General features: G+C 44.0%; 1 long non-coding RNA gene across 1 annotated transcript in view; it reads left to right on the forward strand.

The window, feature by feature from the left end:
* The window catches only part of LOC115081925, a 68,837-nt gene extending 52,969 nt beyond the window's left edge, over positions 1–15,868 (forward strand). The window contains exon 3 of the long non-coding RNA XR_003854005.1: positions 15,355–15,868. This is a non-coding gene — a long non-coding RNA (uncharacterized LOC115081925). The remainder of the gene's footprint in view (positions 1–15,354) is intronic.
* The last annotated feature ends 1,305 nt before the right edge of the window (positions 15,869–17,173 follow it).

The raw sequence follows: 17,173 nt of genomic DNA on the forward strand, positions 1-17,173 counted from the left end.
TCTACTATATTGATCCTACTTTTTATGTAACTTCTCTCTTTAAACCTCTTTCTCAATCTGTTAATACATTTTTTTAAGTTTTCCCTCCTCATCAAAATTCTGTTTCATCTTGAGAATTTGACAAGTATTTCTGAGCCGTAAACTCTCATTATCTTATTTTTTCAGTTGGATTTATGAACATACTGAAAACTTTTTGGGGTACCATATGACATATTTGAGTTTAGGGATGTGCAGAGGGACCGCATACGTTACATTTGGTATTCGTATTCGTGTGGGGGGGGGGGGGGGGGGGCAGATACGTTGCATTCAGCAAGGGGGGGCTCCGATCCGTTCATGTGCTCCATTCTTATTCATTTCCTGGCTAAAATTTAATTAACTACAACCCCCTACCCTCCTGACCCCCCCCAAGACTTGCCAAAACTCCCTGGTGGTCCAGCGGGGGTCCAGGAGCCATCTAATGCACTCACACCGTCGGCTGCCTGTATTCAAAATTGCACCGATAGCCTTTGCCCTTACTATGTCACAGGGGCTACCGGTGCCATTGGTCGGCCCCTGTCACATGGTTGGAGCAATGGATGGCCGGCGCTATCTTGTGCTCCTACCATGTGACAGGGGCTGACCAATGGCACCAGTAGCCCCTGTGACATAGTAAGGGCAAAGGCTATCGGTGCAATTTTGAATACCGGCAGCTGACGGCCCGAGTGGAGGAGATGGCTCCAGGACCCCCGCTGGACCACCAGGGAATTTTGGCAAGTCTTTGGAGACCCTCCTGACCCCCACATGACTTGCCAAAAGTCCCTGGTGGTCCAGCAGGGGTCAGGGAGCGATCTCCTGCACTCGGGCCGTTGGCTGCCAGAAATCAAAATGGCGCCGATAGCCTTTGCCCTTACTATGTCATGGGGCTATCGGCGCCATTTTGAATACCAGCAGCCGACGGCATGAATGCAGTAGATGGCTCCCGGACCCCCGCTGGTCCACCAGGGAGTTTTGGCAAGTCTTGGGGGGGTCAGGAGGGTGGGGGTTTTGTTTAAATTTGCTCCTTTAGACAGCCGAATAAATCAGCGAAGATTTGTTGTATTCGTGGGAATCGCGAGACGTTTCTTTTCCCCACAAATACAACGAATATGGCCCTATACGTTGCGGATTGCCAATACGTTGCAAATGAATGCACACCCCTAATTGAGATCACATTGTCTTCCCGGCCTTCAGATATCCATGGTTACTAATATTCAGGAAGGCTGAATCAAGAGAAAAGACTCACTATAATATTGTCTGTAACCAATGAAGATATTGCCCATGAACAAATATTCAGATGACACAAAATTATTCCGAATTATTAAATCACAAGCAGGTTGCAAGAAATTACAGGAGAACCTTATGAGACTGGGAGACTGATCATCCAAATGGAAGATGAAATTTAATGTGGAACAAATGCAAGGTGATGCACAATGGGAAAATTAATCCAAATTGTATTTATATGCCCGCAGGTGCACATGTTATAAAATCGGGGGTCGGCACGTGCAGGGGGGGTGTACACTTGTGCATCCTGTGTGCGAGGACACCTGCGGCCTTGCACAATTCCCTCCCAGTCTGCTCCAATTTTGGAGCGGACTGGGAGGGAACTTCCCACCCCCTACACTAATCTCCCTTCCCCCTTCCCCTAACCTACCTCACCATCCCTAAGCTAGCCCCCCCCCAAAAAATTTTTTATTTTACCTATTGCGCCTGCCTTGGGGCAGGCGCAGTTTGTGCGCGCCGGCATCCTGCAGGCAAGCGATCCCCTGGAACAGCGGCAAATGACTGCTGTGCTGGGGGCCTCTAGAAATGCCCCACCCCACCCCACCCCACCCTCTCCCTGCCCCTTTCTCGAAGCCCCATGATTTACACCCATCCCGGGGCTTTTTTGCGCATGGCCAGGCCTTTTAAAATAGGCCCGGCGCGTGTAAGGCCACCTACATGCGTAAATCCCCGGAATTTATGCGCATAGGCGTTTGAAAATCCAGCCCATAGTGAGGTGGAATGGGTAAATGTAAATCAGTTGTTTACTCTTTCAAGAAATAAAACAATTAGGGACATTCCATGAAGTTACAAAGTAAAACATTTAAAACAAACTGGAGAAAATACTTTTTCACTTAATGCACAAACCAGTTTAGAATTCATTGCCAGATGATGTGGTAAAGGCAGCTAATGTAGCTGGGTTTAAAAAAGGTTTGGAAAAGTTCTTGGAGGAAAAGTCCATAAACCATTATTAACTAGGAGTATTAAAAGCCACTTCTTGGCCCTGGGCATATGTAACAAGAAATCTATCTACTATTTGGGTTCCTGATAGGTACTTGTGACCTGAATTGGCCACTGTTGGAAACTGGATACTGGAATGATAGACTTTTGGTCTAACCCAGAATGTCAATTCTTATGTTATTAATAATTATATGCATTTAAGCCTCATTTTATAGAGTTGGGTCAGAAAGACATTGAAAGGGGAAACATTTTTAAACATGTCAAATTACAATTACTAAACCGTTTTTTGTATTCTAAATGGTAGTTCAGGATTTCCATAGCCAATTTGGGCCTAGAGTACAGTAGAATTTGTACAAATTGCAAAACCTTTTATTAGCCCAGCATAAAAATTATGCAAAGATGAAATTGATTTTAGGCTTTTGAGAAAACGTAAATCCTTTCTTCAGATGCATTTTTTCAAATGTGTTTATTTATTCTATTATTTTATAGATCAGTGAATGCAACTATTGATAATGACTGAAGAAAAGACTTGCTTAAATCAACAGCCTTTCCAGCCAAAACACTTCTGATGGTTGCATTCTTATTCTAGTTTGGTCCCAACCAGGAGGGTCAGAGAGATAAAAATAATTAATAATATATGATTCTCGCATCTTTATTAAGATTAATTAATCAATTAATTAATTAATGGCATTAATTAATTCAGATACCTCTAAAGACCCAATGGCACAAGATGGCACCGCCATCCATTGCTCCTACCATGTGACAGGGGCCGACCAATGGCACCGGTAGCCCCTGTGACATAGTAAGGGCAAAGGCTATCGGCGCCATTTTGAATACCTGCAGCCGACGGCCCGAGTGCAGGAGATCGCTCCAGGACCCCCGCTGGACCACCAGGGAGTTTTGGCAAGTCTTGGGGGGGGGGGGGTGGGGTCAGGAGGGTGGGGGTTTTATTCGTTAATGATATGTTGCATTAGTGGGGGTATGCCATAAGTTTCGCGGACCCACGAATGCAATGAATAGGGACCTATATGTTGCGGATTGCGCATTCGTTCACAACGAATGCACATCCCTAACTATCAATATTCGAGTTAGCTGGTAACTCAACTCCTCCCAGTTATGCCCATGGAACGCCCCTAAGATAGCCTGCTAAATTCTAGGCACCTAACTTATTAGGGGGCTAGAATTTAACTTCTTAGTTAGCCAGCTAAATGCTTTTGAATATGGATCTCTCTTTCTCTTTCTCTCTCTCTGTATGTATATTTTGTTTGTCTTTGTTAACCTTTATTTTTGTGCCCACCATAAATGGCAGTGAGTGGTGCTGGAGTATGCTCCAAGTAGGCTGAAGGTTGAGATGTAGCAGAGAGTGAGGATAGACATCAGTAAAAAGAGTACAAACGGCATTAAAGATGGAGGAGTACAGAGATGTGTACCTAAAATAGCAGAGGGAAGGAAGAAAGGCAGGTGAACAAAGGCACTGATGAAATACAGTAGCAAAGGCAGTAGAGGAAGAAGACACGATGCCAGAGAGAAATTACTTGTTTGTGACATTCCAGAGAAAGACAAGAAAAATCTACAGAATATCAGTCAATGATTTTCCTTTCTGAAGCAATAAACAGTAAATCCCTGGCCATCAGCTATGAGCAGTGGTGGTTGATAGATTAATTCAGTTATCCAGTCTCTGTCTTGCTCAGTCTGTAGGAGTCTGGGGCTCTTTTCATAAAATAAACACAGGTACTTAGTTTCTGTGAATCCCTGGTTGAAAATGGCCTAAATCTGATCATAGTAAAAAATGATTAATTCTAATGATTTTTTTGAAAAAGCTGAAATTTTCAAAGAAATGCAAAGATTTTTATCATTGGGATTAATCTTTAAGCTTATCCTTCTACATTTATTATCAGATATTAAAAGAAATGTAATAAGCATCTCTATATTAAACAAGCTAAGCGGTGTTTCCAGACTCTTCCTTCTCTACCACTTCTCCAATTTTCATAAATTGGGTATCATTTGAAAATCTAGGACATCTCCAAAGGTCATGAAATTTCACCTTTGATTCACATTTTAAAAAGACAAAATGGTTGATGCATTGCACACTATTTTTGTAGCTGTCAAGAAACTTCTAATAGGCCAACTCCCAGGCCAGCTGCTCTTGCTGGCCAGAGCACATACAACATGGCACTTGTATGGATGCCCTTCCTCTCCATTTTTCTGTTTCTCTTTGTTGAGTGATAGGGTGGCCAGTTATAGATACATATTTATTTACATACTTACTTACATACTTAATATTACTTTTATACAGCTTACTATAGAAAGATTGGAGTGGTTTACTAGCCCCCATCACCTGTGCCAGGGTGGTTGTACACTTTAATGTAGCCAGGAATCCAGCCCTGGTTTTCCTGTGGCTTGCAGGATATTTACTGCGGTCAGTAGCATGCAGTCATGGCCCTCAAGGGATTCAGTGAATCCACAGCCCTGGACCTTTTTTTTTTTTTTTGGTGGGGGGGGAGGAATTTTTTTTTTCTGCTGCACATCTGTGCAAACAATAGAAACAGCAGCCTGTGGCTGCCTGCAAGCTGCACCTCAGAGGAAGCCAATAAAAGGAAGGTTCAGGCAGAGCAGGTAGGGGGCCTCATGGTTGGGACCAATCACAGGGACTGGATGCAGGCAAGTGGAAGCTCAGGCACTGTTGAAACAGCAGCACAGTATGAGGTAGAAGGCAGAAACCTCCTTCGGTTGGAAGAAGGTCCTGCCTTCTACTCCACAGTAAAAAAAAAAAACAGGCTGGCAGGGAGTGTGAGACAGGACATCTTCAAACTCAGAGCTACGCCCATGTGGATCCAAGTGTAGGTGTTAGGAGGATTAGTAAATACGGTGTGGTTTTTTTTTCTTCTAGGATCTCAGTGCTGGTGTTTGAGCTGAGAAAATGTCAGTGAGCTATGAGCGACAGTGTGAGGGGAGAAGAGAGGAGGGGAGGGGAGTCTGGAGAGCAAGATGATGTGAGAATCGGAGGGGGAGGGGCTGAGAAGCAAGACTATTGGGGGAGTGGAGGGAGAGGATACTGGAGAACAAGACTGCTGGGGAGAGGAGACTGGGGAGCATCACTGCTGAGGGCTGAAGGGATCTAGGTGGGGATAGGGGGCTAGGGAACATGATTACTGGGGGTCTGGGTGGAGAAAGGGGCTAGGAAAAATGACTTCTGGGGATTGGATGAGGAGCAGAAATATAACTGCTGGGGGATGGGGAGAAGGAACTGGGGAGGATGACTGGGGAGGGCTGTGGAACAAGATTGCTGGGGACTGGGGAGCTAGGTGAAGGGACTGGGGAGCATGATTTCTAGGAACTGGGGAATCTAGGTGGGGAGAAGGGTCTAGGTGTAAACAGGGGTTAAAAATACAATAAGAGGGTAAAAGACATTTGGTTTTTCTGACCTGAGTTCTGGGATTTTAAAATAGCATTGATGGGATGTAGCTTGCATTTTTTCCATCTCTGGGTAAGTGTCTGCCTGGGGGAAAGGAAATGTAGTGTATCAGATTTGAAGAACCTGAAGCTGTGTGACAAAATTCTCTAAGTGACAGGCTGAAGAGAATGCAAGAGCAAACAAACAGTATCTTGTTATCAGTGTTGTCAATAAAATAACACCTCCAGTAGACTTAGAAGCCTAGGGGGAGGTAGGGAGAATCAGTTGTAAATTTCTTTTTTCTGTCTTCCTGTACGTTTAACAAGAGGTGGGTGGGAGTGCAGTAGAATGGCCTCAGCAGGAAGAGGAAGACTAAAGATTCTGATTGTCAGCTTGCTATGTCAGTCCTGTCAAAGCGAAGGCTTATGGGAACTCCATGCCAAGACATATGCTAATGACTAGCCCCCAGGAGCAGAAGAGGTTTTTGCACATGGAGAGATGGGATACAGAGAGAGAAGGGCATACTGTATTTGCTCCTTTTATAGGGCCCTTTTTGCTGTGTCTGAAAGGTTGAAATTCAGAGGGAATTGTTGGATAATGCACTCAAAGTAGAGTGTGTGTGACAGAAAGGAAGGAATGAGATTGCGATGTAAACATTTTGTTCAAATTAGAGAAACCCAGGTAAGAATAGTGGCAGCATGCATATAGTAACAGTCAGTTATTTAAAATTACAGCCAATATATGGAGATTTTAATTGGCTTATTTCAGTTAGACTGTTTATAGTGAGAAAATTTACCGAGTATGAGAAATTGAGGAATATAAACACACAGTGCTAATATTCTTTTTTACTTGGTAACTGAAAAGTGTAAATAAACTTTTTCAGTCTGACCACACTGTGAACTTTTGCTGCATAAATTGATAGAGTCTGACAGTTAATGAGCGCAAATACTTGGCTCAGATTCTGGTCTGAGAGTAACTGTGAAATTTAAGTGAATATTCAGTGTTCCATATGAAGCAGGACTAGATATTTCTGAATCAAATTTAATTCAAAATCTCTGAGAACAGTAATATATCAGAGGGAGAGGAACTATAAGTATGTTTAAGCTGTTTTCACTAAAGAGCTTAGGGTGTGCCAGCATGTTTGTGTGTGTAAAGATTTTTGAACCATCCTGAACCAAATCACTTACCCTTTTTTAGTGAGTTTAGGGTGGGAACTGATTATCCTTTATTTTACACACCAACAGGCCAACACAGTCAAGTGCGCTCCACCGGAGCGCACTTGACTGTGTTGGCCTGTTGGCCCATCAACATGCAAATGCATGTTGATGGGCCTATTAGTTATTCCCGCATGATACAGAAAGTAAAAGATGATCGAGGGGTTAAAGGGGCACTTAGAGAAGATAAGGCCATCGCGGAAAGATTAAATGATTTCTTTGCTTCGGTGTTTACTGAAGAGGATGTTGGGGAGGTACCCGTAATGGAGAAGGTTTTCATGGGTAATGATTCAGATGGACTGAATCAAATCACGGTGAACCTAGAAGATGTGGTAGGCCTGATTGACAAACTGAAGAGTAGTAAATCACCTGGACCAGATGGTATACACCCCAGAGTTCTGAAGGAACTAAAAAATGAAATTTCAGACCTATTAGTAAAAATTTGTAACTTATCATTAAAATCATCCATTGTACCTGAAGACTGAAGGATAGCAAATGTAACCCCAATATTTAAAAAGGGCTCCAGGGGCGATCCGGGAAACTACAGACCGGTTAGCCTGACTTCAGTGCCAGAAAAAATAGTGGAAAGTGTTCTAAACATCAAAATCACAGAACATATAGAAAGACATGGTTTAATGGAACAAAGTCAGCATGGCTTTACCCAGGGCAAGTCTTGCCTCACAAATCTGCTTCACTTTTTTGACGGAGTTAATAAACATGTGGATAAAGGTGAACCGGTAGATATAGTATACTTGGATTTTCAGAAGGCGTTTGACAAAGTTCCTCATGAGAGGCTTCTAGGAAAAGTAAAAAGTCATGGGATAGGTGGCGATGTCCTTTCGTGGATTGCAAACTGGCTAAAAGACAGAAAACAGAGAGTAGGATTAAATGGGCAATTTTCTCAGTGGAAGGGAGTGGACAGTGGAGTGCCTCAGAGATCTGTATTGGGATCCTTATTGTTCAATATATTTATAAATGATCTGGAAAGAAATACGACGAGTGAGATAATCAAATTTGCAGATGACACAAAATTGTTCAGAGTAGTTAAATCACAAGCAGATTGTGATAAATTGCAGGAAGACCTTGTGAGACTGGAAAATTGGGCATCCAAATGGCAGATGAAATTTAATGTGGATAAGTGCAAGGTGATGCATATAGGGAAAAATAACCCATGCTATAATTACACAATGTTGGGTTCCATATTAGGTGCTACAACCCAAGAAAGAGATCTAGGTGTCATAGTGGATAACACATTGAAATCGTCAGTGCAGTGTGCTGCGGCAGTCAAAAAAGTAAACAGAATGTTGGGAATTATTAGAAAAGGAATGGTGAATAAAACGGAAAATGTCATAATGCCTCTGTATCGCTCCATGGTGAGACCGCACCTTGAATACTGTGTACAATTCTGGTCGCCGCATCTAAAAAAAGATATAATTGCGATGGAGAAGGTACAGAGAAGGGCTACCAAAATGATAAGGGGAATGGAACAACTCCCCTATGAGGAAAGACTAAAGAGGTTAGGACTTTTCAGCTTGGAGAAGAGACGACTGAGGGGGGATATGATAGAGGTGTTTAAAATCATGAGAGATCTAGAACGGGTAGATGTGAATCGGTTATTTACTCTTTCGGATAGTAGAAAGACTAGGGGGCACTCCATGAAGTTAGCATGGGGCACATTTAAAACTAATCGGAGAAAGTTCTTTTTTACTCAACGCACAATTAAACTCTGGAATTTGTTGCCAGAGAATGTGGTTAGTGCAGTTAGTATAGCTGTGTTTAAAAAAGGATTGGATAAGTTCTTGGAGGAGAAGTCCATTACCTGCTATTAAGTTCACTTAGACAATAGCCACTGCCATTACTAATGGTTACATGGAATAGACTTAGTTTTTGGGTACTTGCCAGGTTCTTATGGCCTGGATTGGCCACTGTTGGAAACAGGATGCTGGGCTTGATGGACCCTTGGTCTGACCCAGTATGGCATTTTCTTATGTTCTTATGTTCTTAAAATGTGCAGCCAAGCCGCACATTTTACTTTCAGAAATTAATGCCTGCCAAAGGCTGGCGTTAATTTCGGTCGGCACCGGGAAAGTCAACAGAAAAGCAGGAAAAACTGCTTTTCTATACACCCTCCGACTTAATATCATAACGATATTAAGCCGGAGGCCCCAAAATTAAAAATAAATAAATAAATAATTTAAAAAGAAATTAAAAATCTGCCCACGGCCCGCGGGTTGGAAGATGGAAGCTCAATTTAGCTGGCGTCCATTTTCCAAATCCGTGGCTGTCAGCAGGTTTGAGAACCGACGCTGGTAAAATTGAGCTTCGGCTGTCAAACACGCTGACAGCCGCCACTTCTGTCAAAAAGGAGGCGCTAGGACACACTAGTGTCCCTAGCACCTCCTTTTACCGCGGGCCCTAATTTACATACCTGGGCTTTCTGAATCGCGCGCCCAGAAGAGTGGCTTGTGCGCGCGTCGGGAGAGCGGGCGCTTGCCGGCTCTCCCGCGCGTTTTTCTGTATCGGCCTGCAAGTTAGACCAGTTCAACAAGACGTCGATGGCACCACATTTAGAAACATTATTTAAACACATCTTTGGAAGATGGGGTCATGGATATTATATTCAGGGAATCAATGCTTTGATTTATTTTAAGATAGGTAGGACTTCAAACACCTGCACCAAGAGATGGAGAGAAGAGGAGAAGAAAAAGCCTACAGCCATCTGCATCCAGCACCTGGAAAGGACAAAGGGAGAGCTGCAGTGAGGAAAATAGGAATCATTCTGGAAGGATTACAGGATAGCTAAGTGAAAGCATCGCTCACCACAAAATTGTGGGGATGACACAATACAGTAATAATGTGAGAAAGCTGCATACTTATATACTGCATCGGAGTGAAAATAAGGAAACTGTGCTACTATTGGTATTTTTATTAGTGAAGCAAAGAGAACATTAAAGATAATAATATAAACCAACAAACATATTTACCATCTTTTTTGCATCACACCTGAGGATCAGCCTGAACACTTGAGGTAAGAAAGTTTTGAAAGGATCATTTTATTTTATAATTAACTTTGGAAAGATATATATACCTTATTCTGTCCCGGGACAGAATAAGGTATTGAATTAACACATAATATATCAATTATACTTAGCTGATATGAGCTCCATATTAGCAGGTACTGGTACCAGACAGTGTTAGGAGGAACCTCGGCTGCGCTGGCCTGCGACCAGTCCCCTCACCTGCAACAGCTGAAGGCCCGGCTCTGCTGCCGCCGCTTTCGGCAACTAACTCCACCCGCAGCCTGCTCTTGCGGCGCCCTGAGCACCGCCGACTCCAGCTGCTCGTGATCTCCTCTCTAGGCACGTGCGCGCTCCGAGTCACAGGATTTAAAGGGCCAGCGGCGGGAAAGTTTCCTGTGGCCCGGGTGGATGATGTCAGGCTAGGCGGGTATTTAAACCCTGCCTCTCTGCTCCCAATTCATCTCAGCAATGGGTCCTACTCTCCGGAAGAGTGTGAGTTGTCTGCGTTCCTGATCCCTGCATTCCTGACTCAGTCTTGCTTCATTCCTGATTCCTAGTTCCAGCATTCCTGTTCCTTGCCTCTGGTCCCTGCCTTGCTCCTCGTCCCTTGGATTGCTTTCTTGGCCCTGACTCCTTGCCTGGTAATTGACTCTGCTTGATCTCCACCTGCCCTGACTCCTTGCCTGGTACTTGATTCTGCTTGATCTCCGCCTGCCCTGACTTCTGGCCTGATACTTGACGCTGCTTGATCACTGCCAGCCTCTACACTTGGACTCTTCCTACGCTGTCTCTCCTCGTCTACTGGTTCCTTGCCTTGGAAGACCCATGCCTAAGCTCTGCCGGCCCCAGTACCCAAAGGCTCAACCTGCCGGAATGAGGGCTGGTATAGGTGAAGGTCCTGTTGGGTCTTCTCTCTGAGAACCGCCACCTGATGATGAGGACCTCCAGGGGCCACCCGATGGAGGTAGCAACAATCTCATCTCAGCTCAAGGGTCCACTTTTCCAACAGACAGAGAATAAGAATTCTAAGAGGAAAGGTGATATAGGAAACAAAAGAGTTCTTTAATACTATTTTCTATTGTAAAATAATACTTTCTTTCTTAAATGTTTCTTTTGTAAACTCACAAGAATTGTAACTACTGACTTATGTTAGTTTCTTGGTAGACAAACTGTTTCCTTTAAGTTTATATTCAATTTTTCTGAATATTATATTTTCAAAGAGTCTGCTTTCTCTCCCTGCTCCTGGGAGACTGGTTGCTTGGGTTTCAGTCCCTTGTTTCCTGTTTTTGGAAGACCTGACAGGAAGGAGAGCAAATATTTCCTCTTGTAGCCACTCTTTTGTGGACCTAGTGGCTCCCAGAGTAACACCAGAAACCCCATATCCCAGTAGCCACCGTAGCGAAAGAATCATTTAGGGAACATGACAACCTGGAACTGGGGGGTCTGGGTAGAGAAAGGGAGCTAGGGAACGTGACTACTGGGGGTTTGGATGAGGAGAGGGAACTGGGGAGCATGACTTCTGGGGATGGGGAGAAGAATTGGGGAGCATGACTGGGGAAAGGAGAGGGGAGGGGCTGTGGAACAAGACTGCTAGGGATTGGGGGCTGGTTGAGGAGAGAGGATTGAGGAGCATGATGGCTGGAAGGGTCCTGGGTGGGGAATGGGACTGGGAACCATAACTGTGGGGGGGGGGGGGCAATGGCGAGAGGGGGCTGGAGAGCAAAACTGCAGGGAAATGGGGGGGGGGTCTGGGTGAGAAGAGAAGGGGGCTGGGGAGCAAGACTGCTGAGTACTGGGGGTTCTGGATGGGGCTGGGGAGCAAGACAGGTGGTGACCTGGGGGTCTAGGTGGAGAGAGGGACCAATGCTGCTGGAGACCGGGCAGGGAGAGGAACTTGGGAGCATATGTATGGGAGCTGGGGAGGGGAGTGAGCTGCGTGAGACAGAAAGAGAGGGAGTAGTATGAGTGAAATCATGTGAGCATGTGTGTGTGTGATCTAGGATAAAGTATGTGTGGACCCTTCCCCCAATCTATGACATTCTCAGGGTGACTGGGAATCAAGAAATCCCATGTATGGGGAGCAGGAGATTTTTTAGGTCTTATAAGTTTCATTATTGGATGTTTGATGCATCTGCTCTTTTGAAATATTATATTGGTATTTCTGGAAATTTATAAAGATTTTTATGAGGTTTGAATTATTCTGTTCATCAGCTATCTTGAAATATTAATTTTTTCATATTACTATAATTTTACTATTATGATCGATGCTTTATATTTCTTGATTTCATTGGTGGTCTGTCTTCCAGTGTGAACAAGGGGAAAGATTCTGCTAGTGAGTAATTTCTGAGTAGGGATCTCTAGCAGTCTGGCTTGTTCTGTTTTCAGTAGGAGGTGTATTGGTTTTCTAGGGCCTGTTGTAATATTTTCAGTGCTGCTCTTTCCTGGGTGTGATGGTAACTGTTTGAGTCCTGGGAGTTAGTTTTGTTTTGATATGGCAGATTTGTTTTTTTGCGGCAAACTGTAGTCTTGGCAGGCTGTGATAACTTTTATTGGACTGTGTTTAAGTATTATCCAAAAAACTGTATGTGAGCTATTGAGACAATGTACGACCTGTCTTGTGAATGTTTCTGATCTGACATCTGAAGAAGGGATCTTTGTAGTTTTAAAAGCTTTTGTACAATATTTTTAGATGCATGTATTTGTATTTTACAGGCAGCCTGACATATTCTGTTTTCCCTAATAGAAGGTGCATTAGTGTTTAGGGCCTGATGTAATATTTGCAGTGTTGCCTTTTCATAGATAAGGTTGTTGTTGCTTGAGCACTGTTTTGGTATGGGATGTTTACTATATTGTAATTCCTTATTCATGCCTTTCTGAGAGTTAAGCCCACATCCACTATACATTAAAATGGACCTAATGCCATATGGAATTCAAATATCTTCTGTGTCTTGGGGAGAAGGAGTTGAAGGAGTAAGACAGCAGAAGACCTGGGGGAGGGGACAAGAACCTGAATGAGCAAGACTGCTGGTGACTTGGTGTGGGAGGGAGGTGAGACTGAATCCCCTGCAACAAATGTCACCGCATGCCACTGACTGCAGCAAACTCAAAAGTACAAGGGCTAATCTCATGGTTTTTGCCAGGGAAATACCAACATAGAGACACTAAAGTAGTAAAGTGACAGGCCCCTGGGGACTTTGTCTGGGAAAGCACAGCTACTTTAAAAAATGCACTCACTACCTAGCTTGTTTGCAGCTAGGTAGAGAGTGCATTGTACAAATCAATTCCTTTTCTACCTTTCATCAATTGAAAAAGCAGAAAATCTTCAGTGATGTGTACTTTCCTGTTTGTACCTCATACTGTGTATGAAAAACTACCCCACCCCAAACCCCATCCTGAGATAAAAGTGCCTCCTCTTACAGTGGTATAAATAGAGAGTGACATATTGCCATCCATTGTTGCGCTTGGAGGTGGCCTCTTGTCCTGGAGCAGTGGAGAACGGCTCCCTGGTAGGGACCAGGAAGCACCTGCCCCCAGGGGGTGGAGCACAGGAGGAGACAGAGGCTAGGATGAGCTTCACCACTGGAGGCTCGAGGTCCCCCCGGATGGAGCCTGTAGGGGCCCAGGCCGCTTAGACTTAGGTGGGCCTCGCAGGGTCTCCCAGAGTAGTAGTAGAGAGGCGTGCCCACGAGCAGCAAGGGAGCGCGGTCGGACTTCACGCTGTTGGCCTGGAGAGGCAAGGAAGGCCCAAACAGCATAGGCAATGACAAGGCAAGGGACAGATCCAGAATCAGGAGACACAGTCAAATGGCAGCTGAGGTCAGAATCCGAGGATCAATCCGAGGAGTAGTCATTGAGGCAGAGGTCAGTTTCTGGAGGTCAGACGAGGTCACAAGGCAGGCAGAGGTCAGGATGCTGGCAGCGGACAGGAAGGTCAAGTGATAGGCCAAGGTCAGTACCAGAGAGACAGTCCGAGGGTACTACCTGGGAAGAAGGACAGACATTTTCAGGAACAGAAGGATGCTGGAACAGTAAGAACATAAGAAATTGCCATGCTGGGTCAGACCAAGGGTCCATCAAGCCCAGTATCCTGTTTCCAACCAGGCCACAAGAACCTGGCAATTACCCAAACACTAAGAAGATCCCATGCTACTGATGCAATTAATAGCAGTGGCTATTCCCTAAGTAAACTTGATTAATAGCCGTTAATGGACTTCTCCTCCAAGAACTTATCCAAACCTTTTTTGAACCCAGCTACACTAATAAGAACACAAGACACTAATAAGTAGGATGCTGGAACGAGGCTGGAACAAGACTGTGTCAAGACTATGAATGCGGAAGCAAACTAGTACACTTACAGTGCCGACCCGATTGCCAAGGCAAGGAAGTGCAGGCAGGGACTTCCTTATAACGTTCCATCAATCAGGGTGCACCATGGAGCTAGGACCCGCCCCTGGCCCTACAAGAGGCCGGGCGGTCCGCGCGCATGCACATAGGGGCATGGCCAATGCCACTGGAGACGCTGAACTCCGGCGTGAGGCCTGGAGCGCAGTGGAAGGCCTGGTGACCACCACCGCAGGACGTCGAGGCCTAGCGGAGCTCGCGGCTGCCGCTGGGGAGGCCAACCCGTGACCTGTAGAGGAGCTAGCGAGGTGAGCAGGCCCGTGTGCAGGCCGGACGCGGACGGGGCGCGCAACATCTATGCAGTCTCTCTCTTTTCTCTCTCATTATGTGCTAAAAACCTTTTTCTTGTAATAGGCTTGAGAAATGTATTGTGCCTTGCAGAAATTTCCTATGCAATGTGGGAACAGGGAAATTAGCCTAATCACATCCCCCCCCCCCTTTTTTTTTTTTTTTTTTTTAATCACAGGCACTATTTCTATTTTATTTATAGCATTTTGATAAATCTAGAGGTAAGTTTGTAACAAAACTGAGCAACTCCAGATAAGTGTGCACACGCTTCTGTGAATCCACTCACTAGGTCTGGCCAGGTTAGTAAAATTTATTGAAATCAACAGGAAAGCAACACAAAAAAACAGACAAGACTGACAAAACAGTAAGCACATACAGAGAAGAAAAGAAGGATACCTACCTTCAGGGAACTCTGTATCAGAAGAGCTTAAAAGAGGAAACACCACAAAGACTCAATATTATGGTAGAAATTTGAAATCTGGACATAGAGTAAAATAAAGAGAAATAAAGGAAAGAAAAACGTATCTGACTTATAGTTGGTTCAAGTTTAAAGTTCTGCAAAAGAGGAAAAAATAATTGTTAATATTGTTTCAAAAATATTTCTCTGCTAGAAGAAAAGTTTGAATCTGAACAATTTCAGTGTTATCTATGTATACCTATAAAAAAAAAGTAAAAATTGTTTTACTGTATTGTTTTGAAGATATATACTGAAAGATCTTGAATACCTGTTATATTGTTTATTGTCAGCTATTTCATTTTACTAAAATAAAATTGTTAAACCTAAAATTATTTATTTCAGAGGTTCTCCAGACAACATCCTCACTCAGGACATTTATCCTGGATTTCCCTCCCATCCCCTGAGACACTTTGCTGGCTGTGTAATGGAACCCTTTTCTGAACAGGAGACCTAATTGGGAAGAGGGCATCAAACAGTACACCCTGTGATGTTCCAACTAGAAACCTTGCAATTCAGGCCCACCAAACACCCCACCAACTTCAGCCACAACAGTGAGAAAAGGCCTCTGCCAAAAGAAGGCGCTGTTTAGACACAGCTGGGGTTAGTTAAGCTGCTGCTGCAATTCAATGTGCTTTTAGTAGAATTGGGTAGGGAGTCAGAAGAAGTGACTCAGAAGCAGTGGTGCTCTGGCTGTTAATCATTTACATAGAAGAGATATTGTGGGGAAGTAAGCTCTTGGAAGTCTAAATGGGGCTTGTGATGGCTTACTGTTATTATCCAAATGCTGTAGAGTGAACCTGGTGTCTCAAGAAATGACTAGAAAGCTGGACCTATGAAGTGATCTCTGGCATTTAAAATAAAGTCGCTTTTCTCTGCAAATAGCTGTCTCTGATCTTACATCCTAGAAAATGTCAATATGTTATGCAATGCTCAGGCAGTGGCCTCTGAAATAAATGGTGGCAGCAGTTGGATGTGCATGGACATGCGAAACAGACTCCAGAGGAACTGAAGCAAACTTTGGACAGACCAGCAGCAAAGAAGCATTAAAATAGCATAGACAAGTGCAAGAGATCTGAGGGAGTGACCAGTCTAGGCAGGGCACAGAAAGAGATGTGGAGAAGCGGCAGGAGTAGCCTAGATGAAGTGAGCTGTGTAGAATTTGAGAGGCCCATGTTTTCTCCACTCTGGCTACTGAATGAAGGAAGGCTGGGGAAAGGCAGTGCAGCAGACTGTAAAGTGATCTAGTGGAAGATGGGTGGTTGGTCCAAAATCCAGGATCCAAGATCACACTGTGCAGCCTACACTGGGGTGTTGCTGAAAGAAGAATCTCGGTCTCACAGATACCCAACCGAAATGGACACAAGTCGTTTTCTGAAAGGGGACTATTATGGCCAACTTAGGAGAATGCGCTCAGGGAATGAGCCCTCTGTTAAGAAACTACTTGGCTTATTCCACAGACACAGGAGATCTGGTTTTAAAAATGTGGTGATGTGGAATGTTTGTGATAAAGAAAAGTATGGGTTACCTTGTAAAGGATCTCTGCCTGAATGCAAGGGGCATAAGTGCAGGGAGGCTGTACTCTCTGCAGGGGTGGCATGTGAAATTGTACTTACTGCAGGGGTGATGCCTAGTTTAAAAGTGGAGATCATCTTTGGGAGAAAGCAGAATATCAAATGTCCACAAATAAATAAATAAATTTCAATAGAACACTAGAACAGATCTCTTTAAAAAAAATTATATCTCATCTGAAAACTGTGCTTTCTCTGCTTTCTGCAGTATTTAAAAAACACATAAAAAGCAATAATGCTCATCTGGCATCTACTGAAAATGTCACTCCTAAGTCATTATTTCTGAAACTTTCAAGACGCTCCCCTGTAATTATCCAGGATCCCTGGAAGCAAACGTCTCAGCAAAGAAAATCATAAATTTTCTCACACTCAGTCCAACTGGACCCATAATAGGCACAATGTCACATATGCAACTGTACACAAGCCAAACAAATCTTATTCTCCTTACCTTCACCAGAACATACAGCGGTATGGAAAGCAATGAAGTGTGTCTGTACAGAGATCAAGCTAAAAGGATCAAGTTTTAAAAGAATAGAAATGTCTCATGTACTGAGAGCCAGGTACAATAAAATAAAGATTTTTTTTTTCCAAAA

Source organism: Rhinatrema bivittatum, chromosome 1, assembly GCF_901001135.1.
Source record: "Rhinatrema bivittatum chromosome 1, aRhiBiv1.1, whole genome shotgun sequence".
Classification (NCBI taxonomy): Eukaryota; Metazoa; Chordata; class Amphibia; order Gymnophiona; family Rhinatrematidae; genus Rhinatrema; species Rhinatrema bivittatum.